This window comes from Nycticebus coucang, chromosome 1, assembly GCF_027406575.1.
Source record: "Nycticebus coucang isolate mNycCou1 chromosome 1, mNycCou1.pri, whole genome shotgun sequence".
In the NCBI taxonomy this organism is placed as follows: domain Eukaryota; kingdom Metazoa; phylum Chordata; class Mammalia; order Primates; family Lorisidae; genus Nycticebus; species Nycticebus coucang.
This window is the reverse complement of record NC_069780.1, coordinates 7,527,269-7,544,818: the sequence shown is the minus strand read 5'-3', so window position 1 is coordinate 7,544,818 and position 17,550 is coordinate 7,527,269. Positions and strand designations below refer to the sequence as shown.

Below are 17,550 nucleotides of genomic sequence, written 5' to 3'. Positions count from 1 at the left end.
TCCTAGAAGTCATCAAAAAATACAGTAATGTTTCAGGATATAAAATCAATGTCCACAAGTCAGTAGCCTTTGTGTACACCCATAACAGTCAAGATGAGAAGCTAATTAAGGACACAACTCCCTTCACCATAGTTTCAAAGAAAATGAAATACTTAGGAGTATACCTAACGAAGGAGGTGAAGGACCTCTATAAAGAAAACTATGAAATCCTCAGAAAGGAAATAGCAGAGGATATTAACAAATGGAAGAACATACCATGCTCATGGATGGGAAGAATCAACATTGTTAAAATGTCTATACTTCCCAAAGCAATCTACCTATTCAATGCCATTCCTATCAAAGTACCTACATCGTACTTTCAAGATTTGGAAAAAATGATTCTGCGTTTTGTATGGAACCGGAAAAAACCCCGTATAGCTAAGGCAGTTCTCTGTAACAAAAATAAAGCTGGGGGCATCAGCATACCAGATTTTAGTCTGTACTACAAAGCCATAGTGCTCAAGACAGCATGGTACTGACACAAAAACAGAGACATAGACACTTGGAATCGAATTGAACACCAAGAAATGAAACTAACATCTTAAAACCACCTAATCTTTGATAAACCAAACAAGAACTTACCTTGGGGGAAAGACTCCCTATTCAATAAATGGTGTTGGGAGAACTGGATGTCTACATGTAAAAGACTGAAACTGGACCCACACCTTTCCCCACTCACAAAAATTGATTCAAGATGGATAAGGGACTTAAATTTAAGGCATGAAACAATAAAAATCCTCAAAGAATGCATAGGCAAAACAATGGAAGATATTGGCCTGGGGGAAGACTTCATGAAGAAGACTGCCATGGCAATTGCAACAACAACAAAAATAAACAAATGGGACTGCATTAAACTGAAAAGCGTCTGTACAGCTAAGGAGACAATAACCAAAGCAAAGAGACAACCTACACAATGGGAAAGGATATTTGCATATTTTCAATCAGACAAAAGCTTGATAACCAAGATCTATAGAGAACTCAAATTAATCCACATGAAAAAAGCCAACAATCCCTTATATCAATGGGCAAGAGACATGAATAGAACTTTCTCTAAAGACGACAGACGAATGGCTAACAAACACATGAAAAAATGTTCATCATCTCTATATATTAGAGAAATGCAAATCAAAACATCCCTGAGATATCATCTAACCCCAGTGGGAATGGCCCACATCACAAAATCTCAAAACTGCAGATGCTGGCGTGGATGTGGAGAGAAGGGAACACTTTTACACTGCTGGTGGGACTGCAAACTAGTACAACCTTTCTGGAAGGAAGTATGGAGAAACCTCAAAGCACTCAAGCTAGACCTCCCATTTGATCCTGCAATCCCATTACTGGGCATCTACCCAGAAGGAAAGAAATCCTTTTATCATAAGGACACTTGTACTAGACTGTTTATTGCAGCTCAATTTACAATCGCCAAAATGTGGAAACAGCCTAAATGCCCACCAACCCAGGAATGGATTAACAAGCTGTGGTATATGTATACCATGGAATACTATTCAGCCATTAAAAAAAATGGAGACTTTACATCCTTTGTATTAACCTGGATGGAAGTGGAAGACATTATTCTTAGTAAAGCATCACAAGAATGGAGAAGCATGAATCCTATGTACTCAATCTTGATATGAGGACAATTAATGACAATTAAGGTTATGGGGGGGGAAGGAGAAAGAGAAATGGAGGGAGGGGGGTGGGGCCTTAGTGTGTGTCACACTTTATGGGGGCAAGACATGATTGCAAGAGGGACTTTACCTAACTATTGTAATCAGTGTAACTGGCTTATTGTACCCTCAATGAATCCCCAACAATAAAAAAAAAAAAAAAAAAAAGAAAAGTAAAATCTCTAGTAACCTCAATCAGAAATGAGGGGAAATAACAACTGATCCCACAGAGGTACAAGAGATCTTCTCTGAATACTACCAGAAACTCTATGCCCAGAAATTTGACAATGTGAAGGAAATGGATCAATATTTGGAATCACACCCTCTCCCTAGACTTAGCCAGGAAGAAATAGAGCTCCTGAACAGACCAATTTCTAGCACCGAGATTAAAGAAACAATAAAAAAGCTTCCAACCAAAAAATGCTCTGGTCCGGATGGCTTCACATGAGAATTCTATCAAACCTTCAAGGAAGAGCTTATTCCTGTACTGCAGAAATTATTCCAAAATTTGAGGAAGAAGGAATCTTCCCCTAACACGTTCTATGAAGCAAACATCACCCTGATTCCAAAACCAGGAAAAGACCCAACCAAAAAGGAGAATTTCAGACCAATTTCACAGACCAATTTAATCCACATGAATATAGATGCAAAAATTCTCAACAAAATCCTAGATAATAGATTATAGCTTATCATCAAAAAAGTCATGAATCATGATCAAGTAGGTTTCATCCCAGGGATGCAAGGCTGGTTTAACATATGCAAGTCCATAAACATTATCCACCGTATTAACAGAGGCAAAAATAAAGATCATACGATCCTCTCAATAGATGCATAAAAAGCATTCGATAAAATCCAGCATCCTTTTCTAATTAGAACACTGAAGAGTATAAGCATAGGTGGCACATTTCTAAAACTGATTGAAGCTATCTATGACAAACCCACAGCCAATATTTTACTGAATGGAGTAAAACTGAAAGCTTTTCCTCTTAGAACTGGAACCAGACAAGGTTGTCCTGTCACCTTTACTATTCAACATAGTGCTGGAAGTTCTAGCCAATACAATTAGGCAAGACAAGGAAATAAAGGGAATCTAAATGGGAGCAGAGGAGGTCAAACTCTCCCTCTTTGCTGACGACATGATCTTATACTTAGAGAACCCCAAAGACTCAACCACAAGACTCCTAGAAGTCATCAAAAAATACAGTAATGTTTCAGGATATAAATTCAATGTCCACAGGTCAGTAGCCTTTGTATATGCCAATAACAGTCAAGATGAGAAGCTAATTAAGGACACAACTCTCTTCACCATAGTTTCAAAGAAAATGAAATACCTAGGAATATACCTAACGAAGGAGGTGAAGGACCTCTATAAAGAAAATTATGAAATCCTCAGAAAGGAAATAGCAGAGGATATTAACAAATGGAAGAACATACCATGCTCATGAATGGGAAGAATCAACATTTTAACAATGTCTATTCTTCCCAAAGCAATCTACCTATTCAATACCATTCCTATTAAAATACCAACATCATACTTTCAAGATTTGGAAAAGATTATTCTGCGTTTTGTATGGAGGCAGAAAAAACCCTGTATAGCTAAGGCAATTGTTAGTAATAAAAATAAAGCTGGAGGCATCACCATACCAGATTTTAGGCTGTACAATAAAGCCATAGTGGTCAAGACAACATGGTACTGGCACAAAAATAGAGACATAGACACTTGGAATTGAATAGAAAACCAGGAAATGAAACGAACATCTTACGACCACCTAATCTTTGATAAACCAAACAAGAACATACCTTGGGGGAAAGACTCCCTATTCAATAAATGGTGCTGGGAGAACTGGATATCCACATGTAAAAGACTGAAACTGGACCCATAACATTCCCCACTCACAAAAATTGATTCAAGATGGATAAAGGACTTAAATTTAAGGCATGAAACAATAAAAATCCTCAAAGAAAGCATAGGAAAAACACTGGAAGATATTGGCCTGGGAAAAGACTTCACGAAGAAGACTTCCATGGCAATCGCAACAACAACAAAAATAAAAAAATTGGACTGCATTAAACTGAAAAGCTTCTGTACAGCTAAGGAGACAATAACCAAAGAGACAACCTACACAATGGGAAAGGATATTTGCATATTTTCAATCAGACAAAAGCTTGATAACTAGGATCTATAGAGAACTCAAATTAATCCACATGAAAAAAGCCAACAATCCCATATATCAATGGGCAAGAGACATGAATAGATCCTTCTCTAAAGAAGACAGACGAATGGCTAACAAACATATGAAAAAATGTTCATCATCCCTATATATTAGAGAAATGCAAATCAAAACCACCCTGAGATAACATCTAACCCCAGCAAGAATGGCTCACATCACAAAATCTCAAAACTGCAGATGCTGGCGTGGATGTGGAGAGAAGGGAACACTTTTACACAGCTGGTGGGACTGCAAACTAGTACAACCTTTCTGGAAGGAAGTATGGAGAAACCTCAAAGCACTCAAGCTAGACCTCCCATTTGATCCTGCAATCTCATTACTGGGCATCTACCCAGAAGGGAAAAAAATCCTTTTATCGTAAGGACACTTGTACTAGACTGTTTATTGCAGCTCAATGTACAATTGCCATAATGTGGAAACAGCCTAAATGCCCACCAACCCAGGAACAGATTAACAAGCTGTGGTATATGTATACCATGGAATACTATTCAACTATTAAAAAAAATGGAGACTTTACATCCTTCGTATTAACCTGGATGGAAGTGGAAGACATTATTCTTAGTAAAGCATCACAAGAATGGAGAAGCATAAATCCTATGTACTCAATTTTGATATGAGGACAATTAATGACAATTAAGGTCACGGTGGGAGTGGGGGAAAGGGAGAGCAGAGAGAGAAAGAAGGAGGGAGGGGTGGGGAAAAGAAGAGCAGAGAGAGGGAAGGAGGGAGAGGGGTGGGGCCTTGGTGTGTGCCACACCTTCTGGGGCAAGACACCATTGCAAGAGGGACTTTACCTAACAAATGCAATCAGTGTAACTTGGCTTATTGTACCCTCAATGAATCCCCAACAATAAAAAAAAAAAAAGAACAAACCTACAGAACCTATCTTGTTTGTAACCTGGAAACTGCCTGTATTACAAACAAAATTGTTATAAACATCCATGTACAGCATGAACAGTCTTAATTTGTTTGGGATAAAAGCCCAAGAGCACAATTGCTGGGCTGCAAGGTAGTTGTATGTTTTTAGGAAACTGCCAAATTGGTTTCCAGAGTGGTTGTATCATATTACATTTCCACCAGCAACCTAGAGTGATCCAGTTTCTTCATATCCTCACCAGCACTTGTTCGCCATCCCTCTTTTTTTTTTTTTTTCACATCATTCAATGGGTGTATAATGCTATCTTTTGTGGTTTTAATGGGCGTTTCCCTAATGACCATCTTTTCCCATGCTTATTTGCCAAGTGTATATTTTCTTTGGTAAAATGTCTCAACAGTATATTTAAAATTTTTTAATGTATTTTTAAATTTTCAAAATATTAAGGGAATACAAATGTTTTCATTACACAAATACCTTATATAATGCATAAGTCAGGGAGTTTATTGTGCACTTCACCAGAATAGTGTTAATTGTATCCAATAGGCAAGTGTTTACTCCTCCCCATTCTTTATTTCCAGTGACCTTTACATCTCTTTGTACCCACATGTGTCCGTCATTTAGCTCCTAGTTAGTAGAGAGTACATGTGGTGTTTGTCCTTCTCTTCCTGAGACAGTTTGCTTAGGATTATGGTCTCCAGTTCCACCCAAGTCACTGCACAAGGTGATACGTTGTTCCTTTTCATGACTGAGTAGTGCACCATGGGGTGGTTGTGTGTATATTTAATATCACGTTTGTTTAATCCATTCATGAATTGGTGGGCAACTGTGAACTGTCCTGTGATAAATGCTTGAATGCAGGTGTCTTTTTGACTTTCTCCTTTGGTAGATACCCAGTAGTGGGATTGCTGGATTGAATGGCAAGTCTACTTTTAGTTCTTTAGTTGTTCTGTCTACGAAGACTAAATTCGGGGTCCTAATCCCCTCTCAATAGGGCCTCTGCTGAGAAGTCTGCTGTTAGCCCTGGGGGTTTTCCTTTGTAGGTTTCTTGTTACTTTTGTCTTTTTGCTCCTTCATTTTGACTTTGGCAAGTTGAGGACTACGTGTCTTGGAGAGAGTGTGTCCACTATGAATCTTCCCAGTAGTGGACGACCACTTGTCGTCTGTATCTCTGGAGATACTAGGCAAGTTCTCCTCAGTAATTCCCTCAAATAAGTATTTTATGATTTGCTCTGTCTTCTTCTCCCTCAGGGAGCCCTATAATCCACATAGTGCTGTGCTTCACCTAGTCCCATATTTCTATGAGTGACTGTTCACTCTTCTTTATTCCTTTTATGAATCTTTGGTTGACTGGGTGAGTTCAAGAGCTGTGTCTTCAAGCTCTGAGATTCTTTCTTCTGCCTGGTTTAGCCAGTTGTTGAAGCTTTCTATTGCATTTTGAGATTCTCTAAATGACTCATGTCTTCATTCTGTTATATCCTTTCTTGTGTTGTCTAGCTTTTTAGCAACTTTTCCATTTTTTTCACCAATGTCCTCAATATTTTTTTGACTTCTTTCTCTTGAATCTCTTTCGTCTTGTTTGCCACCCATATTCTGAATTCCTTTTCTGACATTTTGACACTTTCTTTCTGGTTGTGATCTATTATTATAGATCTGTCATGATCCCTAGGAGACGTGGAACTAGCTTGTTTTTTCATTTTTCCAGGATTCTTTTGCCAGTTTCTTCTCATCTGAAGCCTCTTCTCTCAGCTCAGGGCAGATAGGTTTGCAGCACACATGCTCCCCTTTGCTGGAAACTTTCCTACCTAGTGAGAAGGAAAGATCCCTAGATGGTGCTTTTGTGACCAACTTTGGGAGACTGTCCTGCAGGAGGGCGGATGCACTGAGGTCTGCAGTGCAGCTCTTCTGTGTTACCCTGTGATGATGTCTCCATCCAGGCAGGTGCCGGACAAGCTTCCTGCAGAGTGAAGTGTTGTTTCCCAGGCATCTGTTGGAAACTCAGTTTGGGGGCTGAGCAAGACCCTTTGCATGGGGGTTGGCATTGTGGAGACTGGTCTACCTGGGTCTTCCCGTAGAGGTGACAGTGGCAACTGACTGAAGCTCTTCAGATGGTGGTTGTTGCTGTCTGGGCTACAGGCATTTTCTCCAAGTGGGTCTAGGTGTGATGGCAGCTGGAGGCTAGTGGGTCCCTGGTGGAGTGTTGAACCAGGGGGCAGTTTTACCCTGGGGCTGGTGGGAGCCTCAGGAGTGGGGCTGCCGGGGCTTGTGGCTGTGGTGCCCCTAGGGCATAGCTGTGGGGCCTCGGGGTCACATGGAACCTCAGGGCTGGAACAAAGGGCCCAGAGGCAGTGCTGGAGCCTCAGGTTTGGGGCCATGGGCTCAGGGAAAGTGGGGTCACAGACCTGGGCTACTGGCCAGAGGCAGCACAGGAGCTGCCTGGGCAGAGCTATGGCCTTGAACATCAGAGCAAGAACTGCAGAGATGGCGTCATGGGCTGGGCGGTGGTAGGAGAACCTTGGGGGCAGAGCCACCAGCCAGGTGGCAGTGTGGAGATTACAGGGGCAGGGCTGTGGGGCTGGATCACTGGGCACCCAGGGCTCTTCCCCCACAGAGGTTCCCCAGAGGCAGTCACCACAGGGCTTCTCTAGTGTCCTCTGCAGCACCTGTTCTGCTCACCCTCCCCAGGAGGAGGGCTACTTGGCTCCAAGTGATGGGCATGCAAGCATGTCCACTCTGCCTGCTGCCCTGGCCTGCTGAGGGTGAGGTAGCGGCAGCTGCAGGAAAGCCCAGCCATGCCCCTGTAGACCTGGTCCTCTGGACCTGCAAGCTCAGAGCAGTGGCAGCTGCAGCAACCTGGGAATGGAAGCCGCCAGGTCCCTGCTGCACCCCATCTCCAGGGCAGTGTCACTGTGCAGACTCCCAGCAGCTCCCTGCTCAGACCAGAGGTCTGTGGTGGTGGCAGACACCTCACAGCTCAGGCACAGAGGCCACTAGGGAGCAAAGTCCTAGGCCACTCCTCTTATCCTTCCTCATGTGTGGACACCTCCCCTGGTACCTCCAGATGTTGCCAAGTGGATCACCCTGTCACCTTCTCCCTTACTCTGAATGTCCCCACTGCTCTCCAGTGATTCACTATGCTCTTTCCGAGAAATCCATCAGTAGGTGGATGCCCAGGTTCTGATCCTCCCCTTGAGAGCAGTGCCTGCAGGCTCCTTCCAGTCCACCACCTTGCCCCTAGTCTCTATTTTTAAATGTTTAATGTGAGCAGAGTCTATTTTCCCACTTTCTTGCCTGTACTTCAAGGGATTGTTACAGTTCTCACCCCTGATGTTCACAAGAGGAAACCAAATTCCCACCGGGCTCCGGCCCCCTGGCCTGCTGTCACTGCTCCAGCATGGCACTTTTCTTAGTTGACTGGCACACACAACAGCTCAGAGACCCATCTGCCTGGTTCTCCATGCTGCTAGCCCTTCTCAACTTTGGGTCTTAGCTTAATGACCACATCTTCAAAAAGACTACACTAAACACCCCACCCCAAGTCAGTCCTCTCTGTTAGCCTCTCTCATGGGTCTTCTTTCCCCCTCATCATGATTTCCCTGGTCAACAATTTTACTTTTTGGTTTCCTTGTCACCATCTTTGCTTACACTGTAGCACATAGGTTCTATGAGGCCAAGGCTCTTGCGTCTTTTCTCACTTGAAGCCCTGGCACCTGGGCTAAGTGTCAATTCTGGAGTAAATCCTCAGGTTTGGTGAGTGAGTAAGTACATTTTTTGGTCAATTTATTCAAGTTTTATGTTACCATGGACTATCCTCTTACCCCTTTGAATGTATTTTCTATTATTCCCCCCTTAAACTTATCTATTCGCATCGTATCACCACTCCTGAGATTCAACTGAGACGTCCATCATATTTTGCAATGTAAGATATTCTATGGTATGAAGGTCTATTTATACCATGAACTGGCATTCAGTCATTAAGTGTGTGAGATGAATATTTAGCACAAACTTTTAATTTAGAATATTAATGCATGGTATCTCTTTTAGTCTATTTTCTGCTACTATAATAAAATACCTGAGGCCAGTTAGTTTATAATGAATGGAAATTTATTTAGCTCACAGTTCTGGAGGGCGGGAAGTCCAAGAACTTGTTGTCAGCATCAGGCAAGGGCCTTTGGGCTGTGTCATTCTGTAATGGGAGGCAGACGAGAGTACATGTTGGGAGGGGAAAGTGGGGGGTCAGGCTTGCTTTCATAGCAGCCCATTCTCATTGGAGCTGACCCCCTCCTGAGGTAACTGTGTTAGTGCTCCCAGCAGGGCTCTGCCCTCATGACCTTACCACCTCCTATTAGCCTCCAGCTCTCAATGCTGTTGCATTGGGAATCTAGTTTCCAACATGTAAATTTGGGGGGACACATTCAAACTATAGCATTATCTGGCACATGATCCAATTTCAGACACTGAGCACTTAGGACACACAAAGAAAAAAATGGAAATGATCCAGTGTCATAAAGTAAAACTGTGTATGATTGAGCCATAGAAGCACATACAGTGAGGTAGTGTTATGGGCTGAATTGTGCCCCCCAACCACGTTCATATGTTGAAGTCCTAAAGCTCCATTATGTCAGAGTGTGACTATATTTGGAGACAAGAGTCTTTAAAGAGATAATTAAGATAAAATGAGGTCATTAGAATGGTCCTTCACCCAAAATGACTGGTGTCTTTAGATTAGGAGAATGTGTGGACAAAGATGTGCTCAGAGTGGGGAGTTGAGGGAGAAGACACCTGTTTATAAGCCAAAGAGAAGCTTCAGAAAATACCAGCCCCACTGCACCTTGCACTTGGACTTCTAGTCTCCAGGACTGGGAGGAAATATATTTGTATTATTTAAGCCACACAGAAGGTGGTGCTTCTTTACAGCAGCCCTGTGTGCGGGCAGAGTTATGGGGTTCATTCTTTGATGCTCTGCATCTTCTGACTTCTGTAACATTAACTGCAAATTTGGTCACTAAATTTGTCCCACACTACATGGCACTATACTAAGAGATGGTTTGGTACGAACCTGAGAGAATCAAGAAGTTGGTTACCTCATTTCCCTGTTTGTCACTGAAGAATATGGAAATAAAAATCAGATTTACAGTTGATATCAATAGACCTTTAAAGTCCTGGTCAATAGGGTCAGAAGAGATCAAACGTTCACTCTTCACAGATGATATGATTGTACATCTGGAAAACACCAGGGATTCTACTACAAAACTCTTAGAAGTGATCAAGGAATACAGCAGCGTCTCAGGTTACAAAATCAACATTCATAAATCGGTAGCCTTTATATATACCAACAATAGTCAAGCTGAAAAAACAATTAAGGACTCTATTCCATTCACAGTAGTGCCAAAGAAGATGAAATATTTGGGAGTTTATTTAACAAAGGACATGAAAGATCTCTGTAAAGAGAACTATGAAACTCTAAGAAAAGAAATAGCTGAAAATGTTAACAAATGGAAAAACATACCATGCTCATGGCTGGGAAGAATCAACATTGTTAAAATGTCCGTACTACCCAAAGCAATATACAATTTTAGTGCAATCCCTATTAAAGCTCCACTGTCATACTTTAAAGATCTTGAAAAAATAATACTTTGTTTTATATGGAATCAGAAAAAAACTCAAATAGCCAAGACATTACTGAGAAATAAAAACAAAGCCAGAGGAATCACGCTCCCTGACCTCAGACTATACTATACTATCACTAAAACAATAGTGATCAAAACAGCATGGTAGTGGCACAAAAACAGAGAAGTAGATGTCTGGAACAGAATAGAGAACCAAGAGATGAATCCAGCTACTTACCATTATCTGATCTTTGACAAGCCAATTAAAAACATTCAGTGGGGAAAAGATTCCCTATTTAACAAATGGTGCTGGGTGAACTGGCTGTAGAAGACTGAAACTGGACCCACACCTTTCACCATTAACTAAGACAGACTCTCACTGGATTAAAGATTTAAACTTAACACATTGAAACTATAAAAATACTACAAGAGAGTGCAGGGAAAACCCTTGAAGAAATCGGTCTGGGCGAGTATTTTATGAGGAGGACCCCCCAGGCAATTGAAGCAGCTTCAAAAATATACTACTGGGACCTGAGCAAACTAAAAAACTTCTGCACAGCCAAGAACACAGTAAGTAAAGCAACCAGACAACCCTCAGAATGGGAGAAGATGTTTGCAGGTTATGTCTCTGACAAAGATTTAATAACCAGAATCCACGGAGAACTCAAACGTATAAGCAAGAAAAGAACAAGTGATCCCATCGCAGGGTGGGCAAGGGACTTGAAGAGAAACTTCTCTGAAGAAGACAGGCGCACGGCCTACAGACATATGAAAAAATGCTCATCATCTTTAATCATCAGAGAAATGCAAATCAAAACTACTTTGAGATACCATCTAACTCCAGTAAGATTAGCCCATATCACAAAATCCCAAGACCAGAGATGTTGGCGTGGATGTGGAGAAAAGGGAACACTTCTACACTGCTGGTGGGAATGCAAATTAATACATTCCTTTTGGAAAGATGTTTGGAGAACACTTAAAGATCTAAAAATAGATCTGCCATTCAATCCTATAATTCTTCTACTAGGTGTATACCCAGAAGACCAAAAATCACATTATAACAAAGGTATTTGTACCAGAATGTTTATTGCAGCTCAACTCATAATTGCTAAGTCATGGAAAAAGCCCAAGTGCCCATCAATCCACGAATGGATTAATAAATTGTGGTATATGTACACCATGGAATATTATGTAGCTTTAAAGAAAGATGGAGACTTTACTTCTTTCATGTTTACATGGATGGAGCTGGAACATATTCTTCTTAGTAAAGTATCTCAAGAATGGAAGGAAAAAGTATCCAATGTACTCAGCCCTACTATGAAACTAATTTATGGCTTTCACATGAAAGCTATAATCCAGTTATAAGCTAAGAATAGGGTGAAGGGGGAGAGGGAGGGGGGAGGATGGGCAGAGGATCCTCTGGATTCTCTGGATTAAACCTGTGGTGCATCTTACAAGGGTACATGCAAAACTTAGTAAATGTTGAATATAATTGTCTTAATACAATAACTAAGAAAATGCCAGGAAGGCTATGTTAACCAGTGTGATGAAAATGTGTCAAACTGTTTATAAAACCAGCGTATGGTGCCCCATGATCGCATTAATGTACACAGCTATGATTTAATATTAATAAAAAAAAATTAAGTCCTGGTCAAAGGAAAATATGCTAAATGGTTAGTTCTCTGAACAGAGTGATGGCCCAGCCAAGAAGGCCTATATCTATCACTGGAAGTGAGTCTTCAGCGAGCTCCATGGCATATGCTTGTGGCTTCCAAACACTTGATGTGAGACTCAGAGTACAAACAACATTCCTTAGTATTACTTAGAAACAAATTCCACAGCGAGACTGCGCCATTTCAGAAGGAAAGATGGACATAAGCACTGGAAGTCACCCCAGGTGGTAGAGGGTTTGTGGGGTTGACACATCCAACCTCTCACCTCATTAGCAAAGTCAATTTGTTCATACGTCTTTTCCCTTCACTCCCTTGAACCAATGTCTGTCTTTTTCCTTCACTCCCTTGAACCAATGTCTCAGGCCAAGAATAGTTGGAGATGATTAGATAAAATCCGTTGGGCCTGGGGACATTCATCAACAGGTCCTGTTCTCTCATTTTACAAGGGAGACATCTGGGACCCTGAAATGCTCAGAGTAATGTATATGCACTTATGTGCCTGCAGAATATTTATGGCGGTCCACCTCAGACTGAAGTTAGAGATAAAGAATCCTCAGAGACAGACAAAGCCTAAAATTTCTCATGCTACAAACAGAACTTGGGATTCTCTTAATAGGCCTTGTCTAGTATCTCAGAGGAAAATAAATTTAAGAGATGTTCCAAAATTAATTGCTTATCTTATAAAGTTGGGCTGAAAGTTAAAATCCTATCAGTACTACATCTGGAAATTATAAAAAGATTGATTAACACTCAGAGAAAGCTGTACCATAAATGAAAAGTAACCCAAGCTCACCAGCAAACATTGCTCAGTACTTACTCTTGATAAATCGTTTCCTCTCTTCACATGCAGAGATGCAGGTACTTGTTTTACAGTCTTTTTAAATTGATAAAGTTAGGGAGATTGATTCCTTTGAGACCCAAAGGATTAAATACACATTAAATGGGGATGTATTTCTATTTCTCTCACTCTCAGGCCTTAACCACAGGCCTATGCACTAAGAACATTCTAATAAATAAAACCAAATAGGACAGACTTTGCCCTTGAGGAGAGCCTGGTCAGGTGGAGGAATCAGATCAGGGAGGCACGGGTGAGCAAAGCATCTCAAGGCTGTGATCAGAAAGTGATAGTCTCTTTAACCACCTGTTCTGACTCACTCCTCAAGTTCTTGTTCAAGGAAGAATGTTCTTCCTGCCCTTTACAAGACATCTGAGGTGTAATCCCATCAATCCCCCTCCCTCCACCTACCTCCCCCCTCCATCCCCTCCCTTTCCCCCTTCTCCCTATTCTTAGGTTGTAACTGGGTTATAGCTTTCATGTGAAGGTCCTACATTAGTTTCATAATAAGGGTGAGTACATTGGGTACTTTTTCTTCCATTCTTGAGACACTTTACTAAGAAGAATATGTTCCAGCTCCATCCATGTAAACATGAAAGAGGTAAGGTCTCCATCTTTCTTTAAGGCTGCATAGTATTCCATGGTGTACGTATACCACAATTTATTAATCCATTCATGGATTGATGGGCATTTGGGCTTATTCCATGACTTAGCAATTATGAATAGGGCTGCAATAAACATTCCGGTACAAATATCTTTATTACGATTTGATTCCTCTTCTGGGTATATGCCCAGTAGAGGAATTACAGGACTGAATGGCAGATCTATTTTTAGATCTCTAAGTGTTCTCTATATATCTTTCCAAAAGGAATGTATTAATTTGCAATTCCACCAGCAGTGCAAAAGTGTTCCCTTTTCTCCACATCCACGCCAACATCTCTGGTCTTGGGATTTTGTGGTATAGGCTAGTCTCACTGGAGTTAGATGATATCTCAAAGTAGTTTTGATTTGCATTTCTCTGATGATTAAAGATGATGAGCATTTTTTCATATGTCTGAAGGCCGCGCGCCTGTCTTCTTCAGAGAAGTTTCTCTTCAAGTCCCTTGCCCGATGGGATCCCTTGTTCTATTCTTGCTAATGCGTTTGAGTTCTCTGTGGATTCTGGTTATTAAACCTTTGTCAGAGACATAACCTGCAAATATCTTCTCCCATTCTGAGGGCTGTTTGCTTGCTTTACTTACTGTGTTCTTGGCTGTGTAGAAGCTTTTTAGTTTGCTCAGGTCCCAGTAGTGTATTTTTGTAGCAGCTTCAATTGCCCAGGGGGTCCTTCTCATAAAAAACTCGCCCAACCCAATTTCTTCAAGGGTTTTCCCTGCACTCTCTTCTAGTATTTTTATAGTTTCATGTCTTAGGTTTAAATCTTTAATCCAGTGAGAGTCTATCTTAGTTAATGGTGAAAGGTGTGATGAAAATGTGTCAAACGGTCTATGAACCAAGTGTATGGTGCCCCATGATCATACTAATGTACACAGCTATGATTTAATAAAAAAAAAAAAAAAACCTTGCCCTGGACAAAAATAAAAAAATTAAAAAAAAGAAGAAGACATCTGAGACAGATCTCATGACCTTTCTGGTAAATCCCAAATAATGTCCTCTGGCTACTTCTAGAAACAAAAAGGCTTGTTTCAGTAACGTGTACCCTGTTAAAGCTCCAGATTTCATTTGAAGCTGAAGATTTTACCCCTGCACCAGCTGGGACCTGCTCTAGAGGCCCAGCACCTTCTCTCTTTGCCTGCCCTGGAGCTCTGCCCCTCATCCCCCGCTGGCCATGAAGGCTGGTGCCCATGGCAAAGGGGAGGGGTGAGGTGCTAGAGACAGGAAAGGGCCTGCTGGCACTCAGATCATCTCAACTCTGTTTCCTTAATCCAAGGCAGGTGTTCGGCAGACAGTCTGTCGCCGGGGCCGTGTGGAGGCTCCCAGGATCCTTCTCTGACACAGGTCTTGCATTTTCTTCTGAGTGGCTGTGTTTACGTTTCCCCTCAAACCTGGCAACGGGACAGTCCATCTCTGAGTTGGAGAAGCCACTCCTTTGTGGAGACCTTTTGGGAGGAATTTGAAATGGCTCTAAGCTGGGATTCTCTCTCTGTCTCTCAACAAGTGAGACTCACAAGAACCCTAACTGGTGGAGGCGAGTACAGCTGACTTCCCCCCAGTGCAGCCTGGTCAAGCTCTGTTGGCTCTCCTGTCTCTGACTAATTCCCACAGCTTCTGGCCTTTAAGTCCTCAGGAGTGTCCCCTCAACTGCAAGGAGTATAGATCAAATTCTCTTAGTTCACTGACCACTGACCACTAGGCTTGAGAAAAAGGAAAGAATGAGTAGCTATCCCCCGTGGCCACATTGGAATGGCTCTGAGTGCGGCCCTGCCGGGACTCAGGGACGCTACAGGCTGCTGGTCCGGTTCCTCAGCGCCAGGGAGGCACCAGGGTACCATGAGGAACCAGTATTTAAGACATTATAGTATCTGAAACCTACAATGTTAAAAAACAGAACTTTTGTAATAATATTGAGGATCATTGATCTTCCTAGAAAAAGGATTTCTAATTTCACTAAAAAGGAGCAAGTTAAGAAATCTCCAAAACAGTCGGCTGCTTACATAAATAGAACAGTTGACAAGCTGTGAAAAACCCAGATAAACTGTGTAAGGTGGTATATCACAGAAAGAAAGTTCATCATCCCTTTCCAAATCCTTGTTACAGAAAAAAAAACAGTTCCCTCAAAGTGGGAGCTGTGATATGGCAAATAAAATGAACTGGCTTGTGCAGGCCACTGCCTGAAAAATTTCTCCATGATAGTTGAACATATTTGATTAACTTCATTGATTCTAGTTCACAAACAGAAAGTCCGTTATCAAAATACAGTGGGTTTTTTTCCTGAGGTTTCTCAGGACTGTGAAACAAGGGCTCAAGTTTTGTTCAGCAGGAATTTGAAATTGAATGTAACTTTAACTTTCTGGAAAAAGAGAAGTATAAGTGAACTTGTAGCTTACTTGGTGAGGATAGAAGATCTTGGAGTTGTGGTAGATTGCCTTCCTGTGCTCACTAATGGTTTACAGGAAGAAAAACAATATATCTCCCTTGGCTGCTGTGTAGATTTGTTGCCTCTAGTAAAGCCATGGCTTAAATTTGTGTAAAAGCAAATTTGAAAAACATGTACTATTTGGTTTAAACTGGCTTCAAGCAGTCATAAAAAGATGGTGGTCAGAATTATCATCCAAAACAGAAATTGTAAATGGAAATATTCAAATTTTAAAACAATGGTTAAATGGATTATGGGAACAGGAAAACCATCTTACTTTGGTTCCAGGATATACTGTTAATTTAGCTAACGATGTAAATGCTTGTTTATTACAGTTGCATTGAGAGATTTCATCTATTAAAGACCATTTGGTTTTTCAAAACATCTTTGGACTATGATTTACAGAAAAAGGCCTCCTCTGAGAAATGTGAACTGTGGAAGAAAACAAAAAAACATTTTTCCTTTTAAAAAGCCACATAATGAAATGACTAATAAAGCCCTCACAGTCTACTTCACATTGAAGTGGAAAAATATCGAAAAGGAGCAGCTTCAACTTCAATGAGGTGAAAGTGCGCCGTGAAGGTTGTTTACCTTTGCTGCATTTGGGCTTTATATGGTTATTTGGTAACATTGCTTAAGACCTACTGGGTCTTAATGCAATCTTGCATAAGAATATAATTTATACTGTCTGAAACAATAAGACAGGAGTTATTACTAGAAATTACAAAGACCAATCATTTACATTTTTTAAGATTTGTAAAAGGCTGAAAGTTAAAAACATCATAGCATAAATCAATATTCAAAATTTTTATCCACACTAAAAAAAAAAGAAAAGGAAAGAACTCTGTGCCTCTCTTGCACATAGGAAGGAGGCCACAGCACAGCGATAATCCTCTCCAAGGAAATCCCTTTTCCTTGGTTCCAATTTGTTGCCCAAATTCTTAATCCTCACTTACAAAGCCTGGCTGTGGCTGAGGGATGAAGCTCAGTTCTTCTTCTTTGTGAGTTCTGCAGAGGCACACGGCACCTCACTTCCCCTGTGGCTGCTTTTGGTCCCCAGCAAAAACTAAGGCTGAGTCCCATCTTGTAATACGAGCAAATACATTATCAATGCACTAGGAGGTGTCGTCACGTCTCTGTAGCACGTAATACTTGTCCATACTCAGGAGGGGGCAGTATGTGTGTCAGGAAAAGCTTCTCACAATGTTGGCAATGAGCTGAGTTCCAAGCTACATGGATCCAGCAAGGAGGAAAGAGGACATTGCAGGTGAGTTTGCTTTAAAACACAGGGTCGTTTTGGATCACGGGGGGCCGTTTGCTACCCTGGACGGTGTTACTCTTGTACTCGGCATCAGCCAGACCAAACACCAGCATTTAATACTGTGAAGTATTCATGCCAGGAAAATTTCAACTTGAATCTAGAGTCTTTAAAGCAAACTTTTTTTTTTTTTTGATATACAGTCTCACTTTGTCGCCTTTGGTAGAGTGCCGTGGTGTCATAGTTCACAGGAACCTCAAACTCTTGGGCTCAAGTAATCCTCTTGCC

The 17,550-nt window shown here is 41.3% G+C and overlaps 1 pseudogene; it reads left to right on the top strand.

Moving 5' to 3' along the window:
• Positions 1 to 7,527: 7,527 nt before the first annotated feature.
• LOC128587987 (KATNB1-like protein 1) lies at positions 7,528 to 16,348 on the top strand (annotated as a pseudogene).
• The last annotated feature ends 1,202 nt before the right edge of the window (positions 16,349 to 17,550 follow it).